Raw genomic sequence first — 18,278 nt, forward strand, 5'->3', positions numbered from 1 at the left:
CTTGCTGGTGGCCACACCCACCCACCTTGCTGGTGGCCACACCCACCCCACGTTGCTGGTGGGTGAGAATCCCATTCTTGTTGGGATTTAATAATTTGTCTGCTCTTTCCCGAAGTTTGTCAAGGTCTTGATGTAATTTTTTGCACTCCTCTGATTTCACATTCCTCGTCAGTTTTGTTTCTTCTACAAATATTGACGTCGAGCTCACTCCCTCAGGTAGGTCGTTCGCCAGCCCGTCCTCCTAAGGTTTCCCAGCGTCAAGAAGCGGTCAATATAACGGGGTCCTCTCCTAACCTACCAGAGGACCCAAAACAGAAAACGGGACAGTACGTCACTTTAGCCAGCCGCTTCGATTTTGTAGTACGACAATTTTTGGCCTTTTGTAACGCATGCGAGTGAAAAGCGACGTTCTTTGTAGGAGGACAGGTTGCATCAGTGGTCCCAACACCCTTTGTAGGGAACTTACTTGTGGGAACTTACTTGTGGGAACTTACTTGTGGGAGTAAACTTGGCGAGAACAAACTTGGGAGGTATCAATGATATTTATTAGCCACCGTTGCGAAAAATTAACACCACCAATATGAATGGATAACATGTCGCTAGTTAAGCTACTACGTATTAATTCATTTCTAAATAGTTAATGGTATGATCTACTTAAAGAGACATAACTTTGATTAATTAATTCTAATATATAAAACATTAAGAGCTCAGCTGTAGGCGAGGCCGGGGGCTCGGAGGCGTGGCATGGGACAGAGTATATGTGGAAGCTGATCAGAATTACATTTCACCTTTGTAAATGCACATTAATGACACTATGTAAAAGACACATTGAACACTTTATGTAGGGCATCTATGTATTTACCTATAGCCTAGCATTTTAAAAGCACTACAATCACCTTCTGTTGTTGATTGTTCAATAAATCCCTGAACTATATGTTTAACAAATCTCTCACCCTGTCCATGGAGGACAGAAGAAAATGTATATATGCTGGTTAGCATTGTAAATGTCTGGCCACGTCTGTGGTAGAAAATAATAACAAAAAAAAAACTCAGCTGCTCTCGCTGGATAATACCACACCCGTTGACTTCCCGTAGTTTGAATCTCAAGCCTAACCAAACACATTACAATTGAAACACTGTCGAGGTTTGCAACACAACAAAATTCAAATGTCAATGAGTAAATTTCAAGAGGTCGGCACACTCACCTCGCGGGGCTGCAGTTGTCTTCCTTCCCTAGCCTTATCTAACGGAGCGGCCGATCTGCTTGATTAATATGTATGGAGTAGTGGTATTCCCGTTGGTAGACGAGGTGGTATGGCAGTTGGTAACCACAGGAAACTCGCTAATGCCAACAAATTCCATCACTGATCCCCTGGTGTGTCTCGCCGGGAGGAATAATGGCTGACTCGCCCTTCCTCGTCACGAAGCGTTCATAGACGGCCAGAAATTTTATCGTATTGCCGGAAGAAGTGGTGATTAAATTTGACTTTCTTTGAAATAAATTTAACTTGAATTTATTATGATATTTTTTGAAGAAAACGGTCCTTGGACTGTACACTTTAAATATTTATATTGACACAATTATGCTCTGTTATTTCATGTTTGGGTGGTGGTAGCCTAACATCATAAATACATGGAAGAAGAAATCGCAATTCTTCACGCTTAAACTATAAATTTGTTTACAAATTAAGTTTAATAATTATACACGACAATAGAAATATATTTGTTGTATATATTTTATAATTAAATTAATTCAATTATATAGAACTAGGTGTGGAAATTTCTCTCACTTGTCATAGTCCTGCTGCTCGATGCCTTTTTTGGCTGTGACCCTTTGTTTTATGTCTTCTAGGTACTCTCTTACCCAGTTCAGTGTCTCGAGTGCTATCCCAGCTTGCTTCTCCATCTTATACATCAGTCTTTCATGAGGAACAGTGTCAGATACAGCTATATACAGAACCCACCCTTCATTTTCCTGGCGACTTTTCGTAATCTTGCTATAGAACTGGATCAAATTTGTTAAGCATGATAATCTACGGTACTTTTGTGTCAAAAGTGTATCCATTCCAGGTCCTGTATAATTCTCGACAGGACTACTCTCTCCAGCACTGTACCCTCAGGACTTGTGACACTGCGCTATAATTTAGTGTTTCTTGCTTGTCCCTCTTAAATTATGGGACTGTGTTTGCCCTTTTCCAAAATTGTGGGAGATTTCCTGTCGAGTGTTTTATTGACAATTTAATTGAAAAAGTGTTAGTGTTGGTGACGGTAGTTGTGGTGGTGACTGGAGGAGCGTCCTCGCGACCCTGTAGAGTCTGGCATAGTGGTGTTACAGTGATGAGATGGTGTATAGTGAAGATGTACTCCATTTTAAGCTGGGTTAATGGATGGTACCCCAGCTGGCATTAAATTATGGATGAAATACTCCATTAGTGGACCAAGCTTGTGATGAAGCTTGCCTTCTATTGAGACAGAAAACTCTGTTCCAATCAGCCACTTCATCTATGGCGATATAATCAACAAGACAAAGTATCATTCAGTGGTATTGGAGTCCCCCGAGACTACACACACACTAGACACCAAAACAAATGAGAGCGGCGACAGTTGCTGGAGTTCACGACCCTTATACGTGCCGGCCCAGGATCACTCTGGCGCGGGGCAATACTGACACATGCGCCACCAATCCCACTAACAAACACTTTCGACCTTACGCTGCAGTGATTTTTGGGTTACAATTTATTACATGTAGGAAAACGCTAAGGTTGGAATGCCGATACTTGATGACAATATTACATACTCTTACTAGTGAGTAAGAGAGTACTTATTGAGGGACCCTAGTATTAGTAGCCTAAGGTAAATTCTTACCCAAGGAACCTAATGGCCCCCTCCATTAGTACTACATCATCCCAGCCATACCAGTTAACTCAACGGGACAGTTAACGTTCCAGGACAAGGTTAGGCAAGTATTGGAGGGTGTTGGAGGCGTATTAAGGTGAGCTGGAGGTAGCTCCTATTGGTCCATACAAGGCAGCTCCTGTTGGTCCATACGAGGCAGCTCCTATTGGTCCATACGAGGCAGCTCCTATTGGTCCATACGAGGCAGCTCCTATTGGTCCATACGAGGCAGCTCCTATTAGTCCATATGAGGCAGCTCCTATTGATCCATATCTTGTCCTATAGACCAAGATAAAAATGAACAATAACACTGGACATGTTACTGCTAATGTTTTGGCTGGTCAAATAAAGGTGTTTCCAGAGTGAGTCTTGAGATGAACTGATACAGGATGACAGCTATTAACTTGCAGATTCACAACGAACATCAGTGATATTCTTAACGCACCTTGGGCTTGGGGGAGGAGGTGTGACCCACAGGTGTGACCTACAGGTGTGACCTACACGGCTAGCCTACACTCGTTAGCCGTGTAAGCTAACGAGTGAGCAAGCTGGGGGCACTCGGCTCTCAAACAACTGTATGAATATATTCCATACTGTTCATCAAGTACCTGGGAGTGAGGTCAGAGGGCATGACCTTCCGCTGCAAGAAGTGCCATGACCCCGTGACCTCCAACTGTCAAAAACAGCAGGAGTCACACTGACGGTGGTGATGTAAAAGTCTTCCCGCCAGAGCTGTCAGTGTTATGAGAGGGGGCGTCAGAGTTATGAGAGAGGTTGTTATACTGAGTAAGTGAGGTTAGTCCACAGACTTGGCGCGTAACCCAGCACATGTGTGATATCATTAGTGGAGGTGCTGGGAGAGACCTCTAGGCCACACCCCACACAGCCACACCCCACATAGCCACACCCCACACAGCCGCGTGTGGGGTGTACACCCTGTGTAAAGTACCCCATGTACAGAGGCCCGAGTGACGTGAAGCGAGTCAAACATACGTGAGTGGACGCTGTTATCTTAGAATCTTAGACAATAAGCTGAAGCTGTGACTCCAATCTTCCTTCGTTACAGAGGCGAGCGCAACAAGGGGCAGCGGTAGTCGAGACACGGGACTCCAGAGTAACTGTAGTGAAAATACTTAAATTACTTTTATAGTGAGTTCTTCACAGGAGGTGTTTATCAGTGACCTCAGCTGGGAACCGGGTCTTTGTCACCAGCTTGGCGACGCTGCTCTGCCTCCTAGGTCGGGGACGCTCTCATCCCCCTTCCTCATCCCGCGGGTGTTTTGATAGTCCGGACACCTGCGGAAGGCACACAGGGAGGGTGTTGATAGTCCGGACACCTGCGGAAGGCACACAGGGAGGGTGTTGATAGTCCGGACACCTGGGGGAGGCTGGGGGAGGCACACAGGGAGGGTGTTGATAGTCCAGACACCTGGGGGAGGCACACAGGGAGGGTGTTGATAGTCCAGACACCTGGGGGAGGCACACAGGGAGGGTGTTGATAGTCCAGACACCTGGGGGAGGCACACAGGGAGGGTGTTGATAGTCCAGACACCTGGGGGAGGCACACAGGGAGGGTGTTGATAGTCCAGACACCTGGGGGAGGCACACAGGGAGGGTGTTGATAGTCCAGACACCTGGGGGAGGCACACAGGGAGGGTGTTGATAGTCCAGACACCTGGGGGAGGCACACAGGGAGGGTGAGAGTAAATGGTATGACCTAAAGGAGCAGATAGTAGAGGCTAACTCCATTCATAACCTTAAAAACAGAAATGATAGAGAAATAGGCCAGGAGTCATAGCATTAGACAACCAACGGCTAGAAAAGCGGGGTCCAAGAGCTAAACACCTCGATTCTGCAGGCACAAATAGTAAAATAGTAAACACACGCGCACGCAAACATCACCAAAGGAAAAATAGAACGAAGAGAAAGAAGTTGCGTCAATAGAGAGCAAGAGAACCACATGGAAAAATGTGGTGGAAAGAAAATGTAGCCCAGTGACCATTTAGGGTAAGGTCTCACACCCACCCACACACACACACACACACACACACACACACACACACACAAAGACAAAGTGGCTTGACAAAGTGGAAATAGATGAAATGTTCACACGTAATAATAACAGAACGAGGGGACATGGGTGGAAGCTGGAAACTCAGATGAGTCACAGAGATGTTAGGAAGTTTTCTTTTAGCGTGAGAGTAATGGAAAAATGGAATGCACTTGGGGAACAGGTTGTGGAAGCAAACTCTATTCATACTTTTAAAACTAGGTATGATAGGGAAATGGGACAGGAGTCATTGCTGTAAACAACCGATAGCTGGAAAGGCAGGATTCAAGAGTCAATGCTCGATCCTGCAAGCACAAATAGGTGAGTACAAACAGGCGAGTACAAACAGGTGAGTACACACACACACCAGTTGATTGACAGTCGAGAGGAGGGAACAAAGCTCGACACCAGCAAGTACAACTAGGTGAGTACACACCGGGGGCCTCGCGGCTGAGTGGTCAGTGCTTGGGGGTCTTAGTCCTAATGGCCAGGGTTCGATTCCCGTCGGAGGCGAAAACAAATGGACAGTTTCTTTTACCCTGATGCGTCTGTTCACCTAGCAGTAAATAGGTACCTGAGAGTTAGACAGCTGCTACGAGCTGCTTCTTGAGGATGTGTGTGTGTGCATGTACTAGAGAGAAGTATGTATGTAGTAGATATAATAAAGAAAAAATATATTGGATAGGAAGGCGGGGTCCAAGAGCTAATAGCTCGATTCGTAATGAAGCCTAACCTAACCAACCCGTCCCATCCCAAATCATTATCCTTGATACCTTCCAAGTGCTATATAGTCGTAATGGCTTGGCGCTTTCTCCTGATAGTTCCCTTCCGTCCCTAACTTAACAAAACCTTAACCTAAAGTAACCTTAACCTAACCTAACCTAACCATGGATAGAGAGTAGATAATAACACTAATTATGTAGTCGTCCTCAATCCATTCCCTTGAGTGGATCTCCTCCCTGTCGTAGGGAGGAAGGGAATCATCAGGGGGAAAGCACCAAGCTATTGCGACTATATAGCACTGGGAAGGGATCAGGATAAGGATTTGGGATGGGACGGGGAGAAGGAATGGTACCCAAACACTTGGAAGTCGTAGGGAGGAGCCCTACAACAGACTACAAAACAGGATATAACATCTTAATTAACAATAATCACAAACGTAAAACGGGTAAACAATAATACAAATACCAAAGGAAGCACTGATTAATATTACAACTCATTTAGTGACGTAACTTTACTAGAGCGCCTGTAGCTCTCTTTCCCGCCACCTGCCAACCACTTGGGCTGGACGGTAGAGCGACGGTCTCGCACCATGCATGTCGGCGTTCAATCCCCGACCGTCCTAGTGGTTGGGCACCATTCCTTCCCCCCGTCCCATCCCAGATCCTTATCCTGACCCCTTCGCAGTGCTGTATAGCCATAATGGCTTGGCGCTTTCCCCTTGATAATTCCTTCCTTCCTTCCCGTCACCTGTTATTGCTGTTGACCTCGACGTGTCCCCGCGGCGCCCTGCCTTCTCAAACGATTAGTCCAGGTTAATTCTGGCGACGTGCGACCGCTAGGCTGTAACCTGCGACTCACGATCTCCCTAAAAAATGCAGCGACACGTCGGCGTCACATGATGAACCGCCTCGCTGCCCGACGCGGGAAATGTGAATGCATGATTTCTTCGGAACAAGTTTAGTGTTTCATATAGCGAGGCGGGAGACGTGGGAGGTCCTGTGGTGTGTGATGCCAGGGACGTGGAAGGTCCTGTGGTGTGTGGTGCCAGGGACGTGAAGGGTCCTGTGGTGTGTGGTGCCAGGGACGTGGAGGGTACTGTGGTGTGTGGTGCCAGGGACGTGGAGGGTACTGTGGTGTGTGGTGCCAGGGACGTGGAGGGTACTGTGGTGTGTGGTGCCAGGGACGTGGAGGGTCTCGCTGAGTACAGTGCCTGAGAGAGAGAGGTGTTGGGTTCCTGTGTGCTTGTCGAGCCCTGCAGGCCGATGCAACACTTGCTCCAGCACCGCTCACGGCGTCAAAATAAAATCCCATCACAAATATTATGACTATCCGCTAAGGTAGTGATGAATTTGCAATACTCCGGCCAGGTTTAGAGCTCCGTTAGTCCCTCACCCGCCACGACCCGCCCTGATCCGACCCGACCCGTCCTGACTCACTCCGACCCGTCCTAACCCGCCTCGATCCGCCCCGACCCACCCCGAATCCGACTCATGCTAGCAAATGTTTTCCTTAGGTGTTGTGAAGGGTGTGCTCCTCTCCTTGCCTCGAGAACCACCATGAGAGGACCCTGGTGGTCCTCGAGGGACACAGCCAGGCGTGAGTAAGGAGCTCTGTTTGACCACTTTTTATAGTAAAGCAGATAGTGTTTGCTAGAGTAAGGCACGCAAGCTGGAACATAATAATAAACTTGCCAGTCTAGATATTGTATCCATCATGTGTGACGCCCCGGAGAGGAAGCGAGAGAGACTACTTCTTTTTGAGGAAATGCATCAGTGCGCAAAGTTTTATTTGGGGGGAATAATTTTGGTAATTTAATAATTTCCTGTTCCATTAAAATGATAGTCATATTAAAGAATGTGACAAAACTGTACAGCTGTAGATTACAATTATGCTTCCACTTCACCTCGGGGACACCTGTCATTTGCGCTTCCTGTGGTTGGTCAGGTGCTCTGTGGAACTCCCACACGTCAATTGTCTGTGGTAACGTTTTGGGAGGTGGTAGTGTGAGGTGGTGGTGTGGGCTTGGTAGGGACCTTATTAGTTGGATGGTGACGCCCACGGTGACTTTGCTGGGGTGGTAACGCCCACGGTGACTTTGCTGGGGTGGTGACGCCCACAGTATGTGTGGGAGTACGTACGTACGTATATATAATATATCCTCACCAGGACATGAGCAAAATCAGTTGTCAACAAACATTTATTACATGAAAATACATAAAATGGAAAATATTACAGTTTAGTACCCTAGGCTGCTACAAACCGGTAACCCTCCATTATCATAGCATGTCTTCGACAACTAAACTATACTAGGCTGCTGCTCAATTGTTGGCCCACAGCCTATTGCCTCCTCACTGCTTGGGGTTGAATAACTGGCATATAAAAATTCCTCCAACAAGAAAAACAAATAATTTTCTCGCCTTACACCGAGTCTTTCATGCCATATGCATTCAAGCACTCTCTCATACATATCAAGGTGTCCATTGGATTCTCTATTCTACTTCCTGAGGCCCGCCACTAAGAACATCCTGTCTCTGGGTCCTCGAAATCAGGTACGTACTCCTGCAGTCTATTCAATATTTGCTGTTACTTGAAGTCCCCCCCCCCCTTAATGCCTATCGAGTTCCTCTATGCGGCTTCACCAAAAAAAATGTGTAGCTCCACTAATAAATTCCTCCTCCCGATATCTCCTGCACCTTGGCCCTGTCGCGGTGGGTACTCCCCCATTTCCGGACGAGTCCACACTGAAATTCTCTTGGAACAAGACGAGGAGCTCCGGCCCCCTCAGTCGCTCACTGACCTCCGGCGAGTGAGCATGTATCATTCCCGTCCCCACAATGTCCACTCTTCTCTAACTTATTATATACGCTCACTATCTTTATAAAATCCCTAACCAATATTCATAAACGTCTTCTACGATCGCTTAGCACACGATCAAACAATAACACTCAATCTGTCAACTACTTAAATGCTCTTACCGCAGAAAATGACGATGTGGCGCCACTTGCCCACCGACGCTCCCAAATGGCGCTACTCTTGGTCGTCCACCAAAATCCTATTGGACCGTCTCTCAAAGCTTCTCACAGCCCCGACTTGAGCACACGAAGTCGCTTGCAGGTTTCACACAGATCACCTGCTCAATTTTCTCCACTCAAAGGATATTTCACATCAGGGTCCACACTTAGGCAATTGCAGGACACGACCAACCTGTAGGCTTCTGGTCGTCCCTAATGTCGTTCACGATGTCCTCGGCAGCTTCCTCACACTTTGTAATAAGTAGCCTTCACTCACACTCTAAACCAAGAACTATATTCTTCTTTTTCCCCCCAGGAGGCAGTGACGTAGTACGTCTATTCTTGACTACCTTCGCGACTCGAGTGACGCATTGCGACCTCCGTCTGCGTCACCACATGTAACAAAATGTCGACATCTCATTTCAACTAGTTTCTATAAGATGCTAGTCTCTATTTGGCCATAAATACTGCCCGAAACGCTTTGCGTAATAGTGGCTTTAGGCATTGTATGTACTAGCTCTATCTATAAATCAATTTTTGTAAAATCTCTTGTATGTATGTACCTTACCTGAATAAACATTTATTTATTTATAATTCACTGACGTTTATTTAATTAACTTCCCTTGACTTCTAATCTCTAGTCAGGAGTGTAGAATAACTCTTACACGGTAGATGCACTTCACTAGGCTACCTGTGGTTCATGGTAGCCTAGTGCGAGTATTTCCTTATATTTCTTCGACTCATTTATATGTGTACATTTGTGTGTGAACGTGCAAGACATGTCCGTTCGTGTGTGTGTGTACCGTGCTAAATCTTGTAAAGAAAGATCAACACAAGCACTTTCGCTGAAGATTTTATATGTGTCTGAACGTGACGTAAAGTGAATTTTTCCATTTACATGCAAATTGGTAAGAGGAGCGGCCTCTCCAGGGAGGTCGCCACAGAAACACTCTGTTTACGCCTCGGGCTTCTACCACTCTTTGTTACAATATTTCAACAGAGCATTTGGTAATGAGCAACAAGAGAGTTACGAGAGACGTCCAGTGACAGGTGTGAGAGGCGCCCAGTGACAGGTGTGAGAGGCGTCCAGTGACAGGTGTGAGAGGCGTCCAGTGACAGGTGTGAGAGGCGTCCAGTGACAGGTGTGAGAGGCGCCCAGTGACAGGTGTGAGAGGCGCCCAGTGACAGGTGTGAGAGACGTCCAGTGACAGGTGTGAGAGGCGTCCAGTAACAGGTGTGAGAGGCGTCCAGTGACAGGTGTGAGAGGCGTCCAGTGACAGGTGTGAGAGGCGTCCAGTGAGAGGCGTCCTGTGACAGGTGTGAGAGACGTCCAGTGACAGGTGTGAGAGGCGTCCAGTGACAGGTGTGAGAGGCGTCCAGTGACAGGTGTGAGAGGCGCCCAATGACAGGTGTGAGAGGCGTCCTGTGACAGGTGTGAGAGGCGTCCAATGACAGGTGTGAGAGGCGTCCAGTGACAGGTGTGAGAGGCGTCCAATGACAGGTGTGAGAGGCGTCCTGTGACAGGTGTGAGAGGCGTCCAGTGACAGGTGTGAGGTAATTACTCTATTACTCCGCGGGTTCTCCGACCAGGAGGACGGGGAGCAGCCATATATGAGACCGGCCACTCCGTCTACCAGCTATAAGCACTAGTCATAACTTACTAACTATAATTAGGCAGTTCAGTTTTATTAATAAATTAAATAAGTTTGACCAGAGTAATCAGTAATCAACTTAATATCTACATGTTGACCTTAAGCTCAGATCTTCCAACAAGTTGGACGGACTAAAGATTAATAATTAATGAAATTGTAAGTACAGCTCTCTTGTACCCCAGCACCTTGTCATTCCATTATCTTTGTCTCTGTTAGGGAACATAGTTAGGAAGTGTCTTTTTAATGTGTTAAATGCAGTCATATTTTCAAGTGTCATTCCAGTGTGTTTAAAGGGTTCCTGTCTTACTGATATTGGGCTTACCAGTATCACAGGACTTACCCCTGTGACGCCCAATAGTGACCTAGTAGTAGGCATCCATCAGTGACCTAGTGCCCTAATTATCCAGTACTTCTCCCCAGTCAGTCCCTCGTTGAGGTGTCAGTACTAGAGTGACCAGTCTTGCTCCCGCGTATTGAGTGACAGGCCAGGATCCTTTTACCATTCATGTGTTCCTTACACCTGTCCCGGGAGGACATTATACATCTACAAGTTTAACGGTTCTCTCCCTCCGGTCCCCTGTCCGGTAACTCAGGGTGGTGGCAGCGTTCTTTCGTATTAGGTAAGTCATACGAGGACCGTAGCAGCTAACATTTCTCTCTCTTGTGCTCTCCGCTCACCCTTCATCTCTTGCTCCCCCGCACTCTCTCCCTCTCTTGCTCGCTTTCTCTTGCTCTCTCTCTCCCTCTCGCTCTCTACTCCCTTAATTAAGTTGTCTACTCAGAGCTCAGTCCACCATGAATAATTATTTAGGTCCTCGCATGACTCGCATGAGTGTTAATATATTACAATAACAGCGAGCATCGGTTGGTGATGGCGACCAACCAACAGCGATTCTACCTAATGGACCATTAGGTAGAATTTGGTACTATTAAACTTACAGGGTCCGGAAAAGATAAAGCTAAAAAAAAAATCCTAGGCCTAGTATAGCATGCATGTGTAATATATTAGGCTTCAACTTGAATTAAGCCTAGGATGGTTAGGTTGGGTCTTATTAGCAGCATGAATATAAAACCTTTTCCGGTTTGTTTACATTCAGATATGAATAATGAGTTGTATTGGTAGTTTATAGTTGGGAATCAACGACGATGTATAGAGTTTGATTATGTTATTGTCATGCCGAACTACAATTAAGCAATCTCTATTACCTTTGGTGCAGTTCAACATTTCCAACAGAGCGTCGTTTGACCCCCATCAACACACATCGGCAAAGGTCTATGTATTATCAACTACGACAAATTTGCTGAACACGGAGGTCGATAGTATTAGAACACGCAATTTGCCGAGTTATATCTTCGCTCTCGAGGCATTCAGAGTGCCAAGAGTAGTCAAACCTGTTATCATTTAGACTTTGTTATCACGGCTCATGTTGTTGTTGAGGCGGCCGGAGCCACGAGGAGCAGGCTCGGCCTCGGTTATTACACACCATTATAGTTATTACAGTCAAAGATACTTTGGGTTTGCGTCTGTACCTGACACCGGTACAAATGCTCTAGCAACAGACAGTCGCGAGTGATGGCTGGATTACTGTGATCATAACCACTGGCTTTTAAGTCCATTCCATCAGCAAAGACCGTACATAATCGTTGTTTAATTCAACACTTACGATTACAGTGTGTAAGGGGAAGCCCCACACCCGACCCGGCATCCCGGCTAGACCACCAATTATAGTTTTCTTCGTCTGCGGTTTAGGAGAAAGCTGAAGGAGAGGTGAGGGCAGGCGCTTGACCTGACTCGTGGAGCAGGAACCTGGCTGCCACCCCCTCCCTGCTCTCAGGGGTGGGGCGGGAATATTACCATTACACCAAGATAATGGCCACCATGATAATGGCCCCCAAGACAATGGCCACCCAGCCTGGCCACCATGATATTGGCCACCCAGCCTGACACCAAGATAATGGCCACCCAGCCTGACCACCAAGATAATGGCCACCCAGCCTGGCCACCAAGATAATGGCCACCCAGCCTGACCACCAAGATAATGGCCACCCAGCCTGACCACCAAGACAATGGCCACCCAGCCTGACCACCATGATAATGGCCACCCAGCCTGGCCACCAAGATAATGGCCACCCAGCCTGGCCACCAAGATAATGGCCACCCAGCCTGACCACCAAGATAATGGCCACCCAGCCTGGCCACCAAGATAATGGCCACCCAGCCTGACCACCAAGATAATGGCCACCCAGCCTGACCACCAAGATAATGGCCACCCAGCCTGACCACCAAGATAATGGCCACCCAGCCTGACCACCAAGACAATGGCCACCCAGCCTGACCACCAAGATAATGGCCACCCAGCCTGACCACCAAGATAATGGCCACCCAGCCTGACCACCAAGATAATGGCCACCCAGCCTGACCACCAAGATAATGGCCACCCAGCCTGACCACCAAGATAATGGCCACCCAGCCTGACCACCAAGATAATGGCCACCCAGCCTGGCCACCAAGATAATGGCCACCCAGCCTGGCCACCAAGATAATGGCCACCCACCATCTGGTCATAACCAACGACATAATTAAGACTAAACACCGCTGTGAACAAAGACCCACCTGTTACTGAGGGCCCGGGACCTCTCTTGGTTCCTGACCTCCCTGAGCCAGGACGCAATTAAATATGCCCTGAGGCATATAATATTTTGATGGAGTTGGCTACCTTGTAGAACTAAAATGCATAATCAATTTTCCCCTATACCTTCTATAGAGCTCAGGCGAGTGCAGCATATTAGAAAGTTTAGCTTGAAACTTCACGTGTTTCCGATATCTACTCAATGCCTTCACGCCGAAAACTGTACTAATAGACAAAATTCTCTCGCTTATGGTAGGTAATTCCTCACTTACAGTAGGTAATCTCGTGGACTTTGCAGCCCCAAGGATGAGTTGGATTGCTTGATTTTGCAATATTTCTTGAGATTTTAGCTCTTTGTATACAGTGTGAGGTGTAGAGCTGTATTGTCAATTACAAAGCGAATGAAACATAGAACATTCTAGCAAGTCTCATATTAATTCCATGATTAACACCAACAAGGACACACAGGGGCTTTATTCTCTTCTCTTGAATGAAGAAAGGTATTCTCGGGGTCGTTAATGGGGACACCAAGGTCCTCTGTAAGTCCTCTCTTTAAGTCTTGCAGTTCTAATGTGCACGACCATCTATACGATAATTGGTGGCGGAATCGCGCATGGAATGAGATCACGAGTTTTCTGTACATAATATAAGGAGTCCACATTCATCGGCTCTAGTAGCAAGAGCATCGAGCAGAACTTATAGGCTCGGCGGCAGCCTGTAAACAACTATTATCGGCATAACAAATGACCCTGTCTTTGTTATTAGTTGAAAGATCTTTAATAAGTTTATGCATTTGAACGTTGAACAACAAGGGGCTGGGGACTCCTTGTGGAGTTCCCAGTTTAAAGTGTGCTTGTACTTGAACTCTGTGCTTGTAACATCATTAAACAAAACATATGCTGTGCGATTAGACAGATAACCTTTTATGCACTTCAGTAATTTACCTTGTATTTCTAGCTTAGCAAGCTGCTCTAGTATGATTTCCCTGTTTGCAATGTCAAAGGCGGCTGCTAGATCGATGAACACTGCTTGAGGGGGAAGCTTCATTATGAGCAAAGTATTCAGCAAAATACTGTTGTGTACTAAGCCCAGACATAAACCAAACAGTTGGGGTGATAGTTGCCCCTGTATACCCACCAGGAGCATAATGATGGTAGTTCATAGTCGCCTCGCCCACATGGTAGAGCCGTGAGCATCAATAGTGTAGTGAACACAAGCCTCCCGTAGCGCGACGTCAGCCACCAGCACGCTCCGACGGCGGCGCGTGTAGCAAGGGCCAGGTCTGGTGGCGGCAGAGGGCTGGGCCGCCAGAAATGCTTCACCATCACTCTCCTCCTTCACGTGTGGCATCATCCATACAATTGGGTCCTGTAGCGCCAATCAATCAATCGCCAAGGGTCAATCGGGTAGTGACGAAGTCCATGGCGTCAGCTTACAACCAAGGAACCCGGGTTTCATACCCGAGCGGCACAGGAACGTTTGGGCACGTTTTATTAGCATGATTCTAGTTTTCACCTGACAGTAAATAGGTGTCCAAGAGTTAGCCACCTGTTGTGGACTGCATCATCGGAAAGGTCTGTTGTTAACCTAACAGGGTTCAAGCCCCCCGACAATGAGAACCATATACTGTGATTCTTGCAGCAAACGGCGGCTATATAGAGATTTATTGCTACATTAAGCCCCTCTCCCTTCCCCTTGGCTATATCTCGGCACATTTAGCAAGAGAGACCCTCGGTCGGGAGTTGTGTAATAAAGTTGGTCTGACGACATTACGGAAGAGCCACCGAGACGTGTTTTTATGGAGGCTGTGTGAGTGGTGGCGGCGACCCGCCTCCAGCGTTAGTCATGTAGTGACCTAGTTGACCAGTCAACGGTGTGGAGCCGGCGGGCAGGGCATGACAGGCCTAAGTGGAACGGGGAAGGACTGGACAGAGTGGGACTGGGAAGGCGAGATGGGACTGGGCAGTACAAAACAAGGCATGATAAAACACCGTCCACCATATGACCAAACAATCCAGGAACTTCATGAAGTGCTCATTAACGGTTCGTTCTCATTAACAATAAATCAGTGACATAAATAAAGCTGGATACCATTATACACCTTCCATGCCCTCGTACACTGTTACACCAGTACTAGAATATCTAGTACCAGTCGGTAAGTTGCCCACCTAATAAAGCACAAAGCCAAACGAAGATAAAGTCCGGAGGTCTGACTTTGAGAAGCGAGTGGAGTGAAAAGGTTGAGGGCACGCACCGGAGCTCCTCACCGCGCGCTCACACCACCTTCACACTTCAAACCAATATAGGCAATATATAGGGACGTGGGAAAGGTCGACTTAAGTGTACGAGAAGTCAAAGTGTGGAGTTAGTCTCAACTAGCTACATTTCTAGCTCATATATATAGTTTAAAGACAAGGTATGAAATGCAAGAGTTGAGATACATAAGGCAACCAGCGCTTGAAAGGCGGGTCACCACACCTTCCCTCTACAGGCACACAGATGACCATATAAACGAGTATGTACACTCGGTATAAGGGGAGGAGAGTAGGCCGCAGTTCACTCTTTTTGAGAGATTCAAATATAGGAATAACAGCACAAGCACTTCCTTAATTTGTCTGCTGTGTCTCAGTTACTGAGTCAGTCAGCAGTCAGTGTTGAAGCATGACGCCCACACCAATACAATGAGCATGTTTGATGAAGACTGCACACATTTACTCTCCTCACTACAGTAATCCACCTTATATTCTTCTTCCTTACTCGGCGCTCTCCTCCATCGTCTTCCTCTAAAGGCTCAACGGGAAAATAAGCTGGTGAAAATTTATCTAATATATTTCTATTGTTCTGATGGTGTGTTGTTCCTGGTGGTGGGGGATGTCTTTCTGGGCCGCTGTTTGCCATGGCTGACGGCTGTACCTTCTGCAGGTAATAAAATGCCCGCCTCGCGTACGGCAGCCACCGTTACGCTTTTATTATGCAAATACCCCTGGCTTTTTTAAAGAGTGAGAAAAGGGGCTTGTTCTGGGCTTGTGGACCGAGTACTTGTGAGCTGGGACGAGTTGCTGCAGGAACACATGTGCTGCCTTAATGACTTCCAACAAAGTAAAATAACTATCAGAAAATGGGACCAAGCCTGGAAGACTATGTAGCACCATTCTAAATATCACTCAGGATACCAATACAAAAGCAAAAAGGAGATAAGGCGAGGAATATAAAAAAAATCGGATTCACCAAGGATTCAATCGAGGGACAATGCAGTTCCGATAATAAGGAGTAAGTACCCATGAGTTAAGCATGTATAGTCAATATGTAACTTAGCCGTGAGCAGTTTCCCACCATCTATCAATGTGGTAGGTGCAGCCCATCCTCTCCAGTTGTCACAAAAATTATGTGCTAAACTGCCCACAGTTCTGATAGATCCAGAGGAATGCTACCAAGTGGATTCCAGATCTGAAAAAATACCTACTTGCAAGTAGAAAAATATCGCTTGACTGTTTTGATAGAGGATAAAAACTGGCAACATGATCAGGAGGGAAGCAGAGACAGTATGAAAATGATATCGCATGTAAAGGTAAGACCCAACCAAAACTGCTCCACAGCCACAACAGGAGGAAAACAGCAATGAAGGAACAAGTGATGAAACTGAGAAAAGGGGACAACAGATACACAGAGAATGACAAGGAGGTGCATGAAGAACTCAACAAGAGATTCCCATGAGGTCTTCACACTAGAGCAAGTAGAAGTCCCTGTACTGAGAGAAGTGGCAGTACCAAGAAGCCTTGGAGGAATTTGAGCTTACCAGTGATGAGGTCCAAAGGAATCTGTTGGAGCTGAATGTGACAAATGCTGTTGATCCTGACAATCTCACCATGGATACTAAAAGGGGGTTCAGAAGCACTAAGTCTGCCACTCTCTATGGTGTATAACAGGTCACTGGAAACATGAGACTTTTTGGAGAGCTGGAAGACAGCTAATGTAATCCCAATATACAAAAAAGGTGACAGGCAAGAGGCACTGAAATACAAGCCAGTTCCCTAACTTGTATACCATGCAAGGTGATGGAGAAGATTGTGAAGAAAGAGCTCGTAGAACATCTGGAGAGAAGGAGCTTCGTAACACACCATCAGCATGGGTTCAGGGATGGTAAATGGTGTCTCACAGGTTTAATAGAATTCTCAAAAGTTGGAGAAATAGGCAGAAATAAAAAGGAAAGATGCTCCAGTGGATAAGGAAGTATCTAAGCAACAGGAAACAGCGAGTAACTGTGAGGTGGGGGAACCTCAGAGTGGCGAGATGTCACCAGCGGAGTCCCACAGGGCTCTGTACTTGGACCCATCCTGTTTCTGATATATGTAAATGATCATCCAAAGGGAGCATTATGCCCACTTTCATGCCCTTATACACTGTTACACCAGTACTGGAATATCTAGTACCAGTCGGTAAACAAGTGAGTGGGTGATTCCTCATTTCTATCAATGTTTGCTGATGATGCAAAAATAAGAACCCCTAGATCTATCTTTATCAGATATTTATAATGTTTTCCCACATAATTTGTAAGTTATGTGTGGTCTATTTTCTCCTATTACATAACATGGCATTTATTTGCATTGAATTCCATTTGTGTGCATGTGTGTGTTCCGCAGAGGAAACAAGGAGAGTTTGGTCAGACCCTCCAGTGTAGGTGACCACTGGAGGGTCTGACCAGCAGACCAAAAACCGATAGTGATAACAACCTTCCAATGCCCACTTGACCTAAGTCTAGATATGATTAAACCCACCAACCAGACTGATTCGGTCAGACCCCACTCAACTTCTTGTTTTACTCCTATCCTTCCATCAAAGAAGTGTGTTGCCTCAGGTGCTGCAGCTGCTGTGAAAACTCAACAACCAGATTAAAGAAAATGAGGAATATGAGTCTCCATACATGGCAAACATATGGGCAACTCAATCACAGGGTGCTTTTCACTTGTACTCTGCCATGGCAGGCAGATAGAAGTAGAAGGCACAAACACCCGTCCGAGGGCAGTGCACAAGAGACCCCCCCCCCCCCTCACGTCAAGGCAGCACCTTTGATGGGGCTACTGAAAGAACTTAATGACATTTAAAGTACCACCTATATATTTATCATTTACCTCATGTCTCATTTTCAATGGACCAGTCTTCTCCCTAATCTTTGTTTTATATTCAGTCTTAAAAACCTTAGAATTTGTCTCTGCCTACTCTGCTACATGTTCTTCATAATTTCTTCAGCTTTTTCTTATTAATTTTTAACACTTCTTGTTGGTTAAATAAATTCTTGTTCTAGACAGACTTTGCCATT

General features: G+C 46.4%; 1 protein-coding gene across 2 annotated transcripts in view; it reads right to left on the reverse strand.

The window, feature by feature from the left end:
• The window catches only part of LOC123752815 (serine protease inhibitor dipetalogastin), a 180,280-nt gene extending 171,227 nt beyond the window's left edge, over positions 1-9,053 (reverse strand). Inside the window, exon 1 of one of the 2 annotated variants that reach the window (XM_069325982.1) lies at positions 8,644-9,053. The gene's annotated coding sequence lies outside the window, so the exon portion shown is untranslated. Of the gene's footprint in view, positions 1-1,205; positions 1,351-8,643 lie in introns of those variants that run through there. The other variant, XM_069325983.1, reaches the window with a different exon arrangement.
• Between the last annotated feature and the right edge of the window lie 9,225 nt (positions 9,054-18,278).

This window comes from Procambarus clarkii, chromosome 17, assembly GCF_040958095.1.
Source record: "Procambarus clarkii isolate CNS0578487 chromosome 17, FALCON_Pclarkii_2.0, whole genome shotgun sequence".
Classification (NCBI taxonomy): domain Eukaryota; kingdom Metazoa; phylum Arthropoda; class Malacostraca; order Decapoda; family Cambaridae; genus Procambarus; species Procambarus clarkii.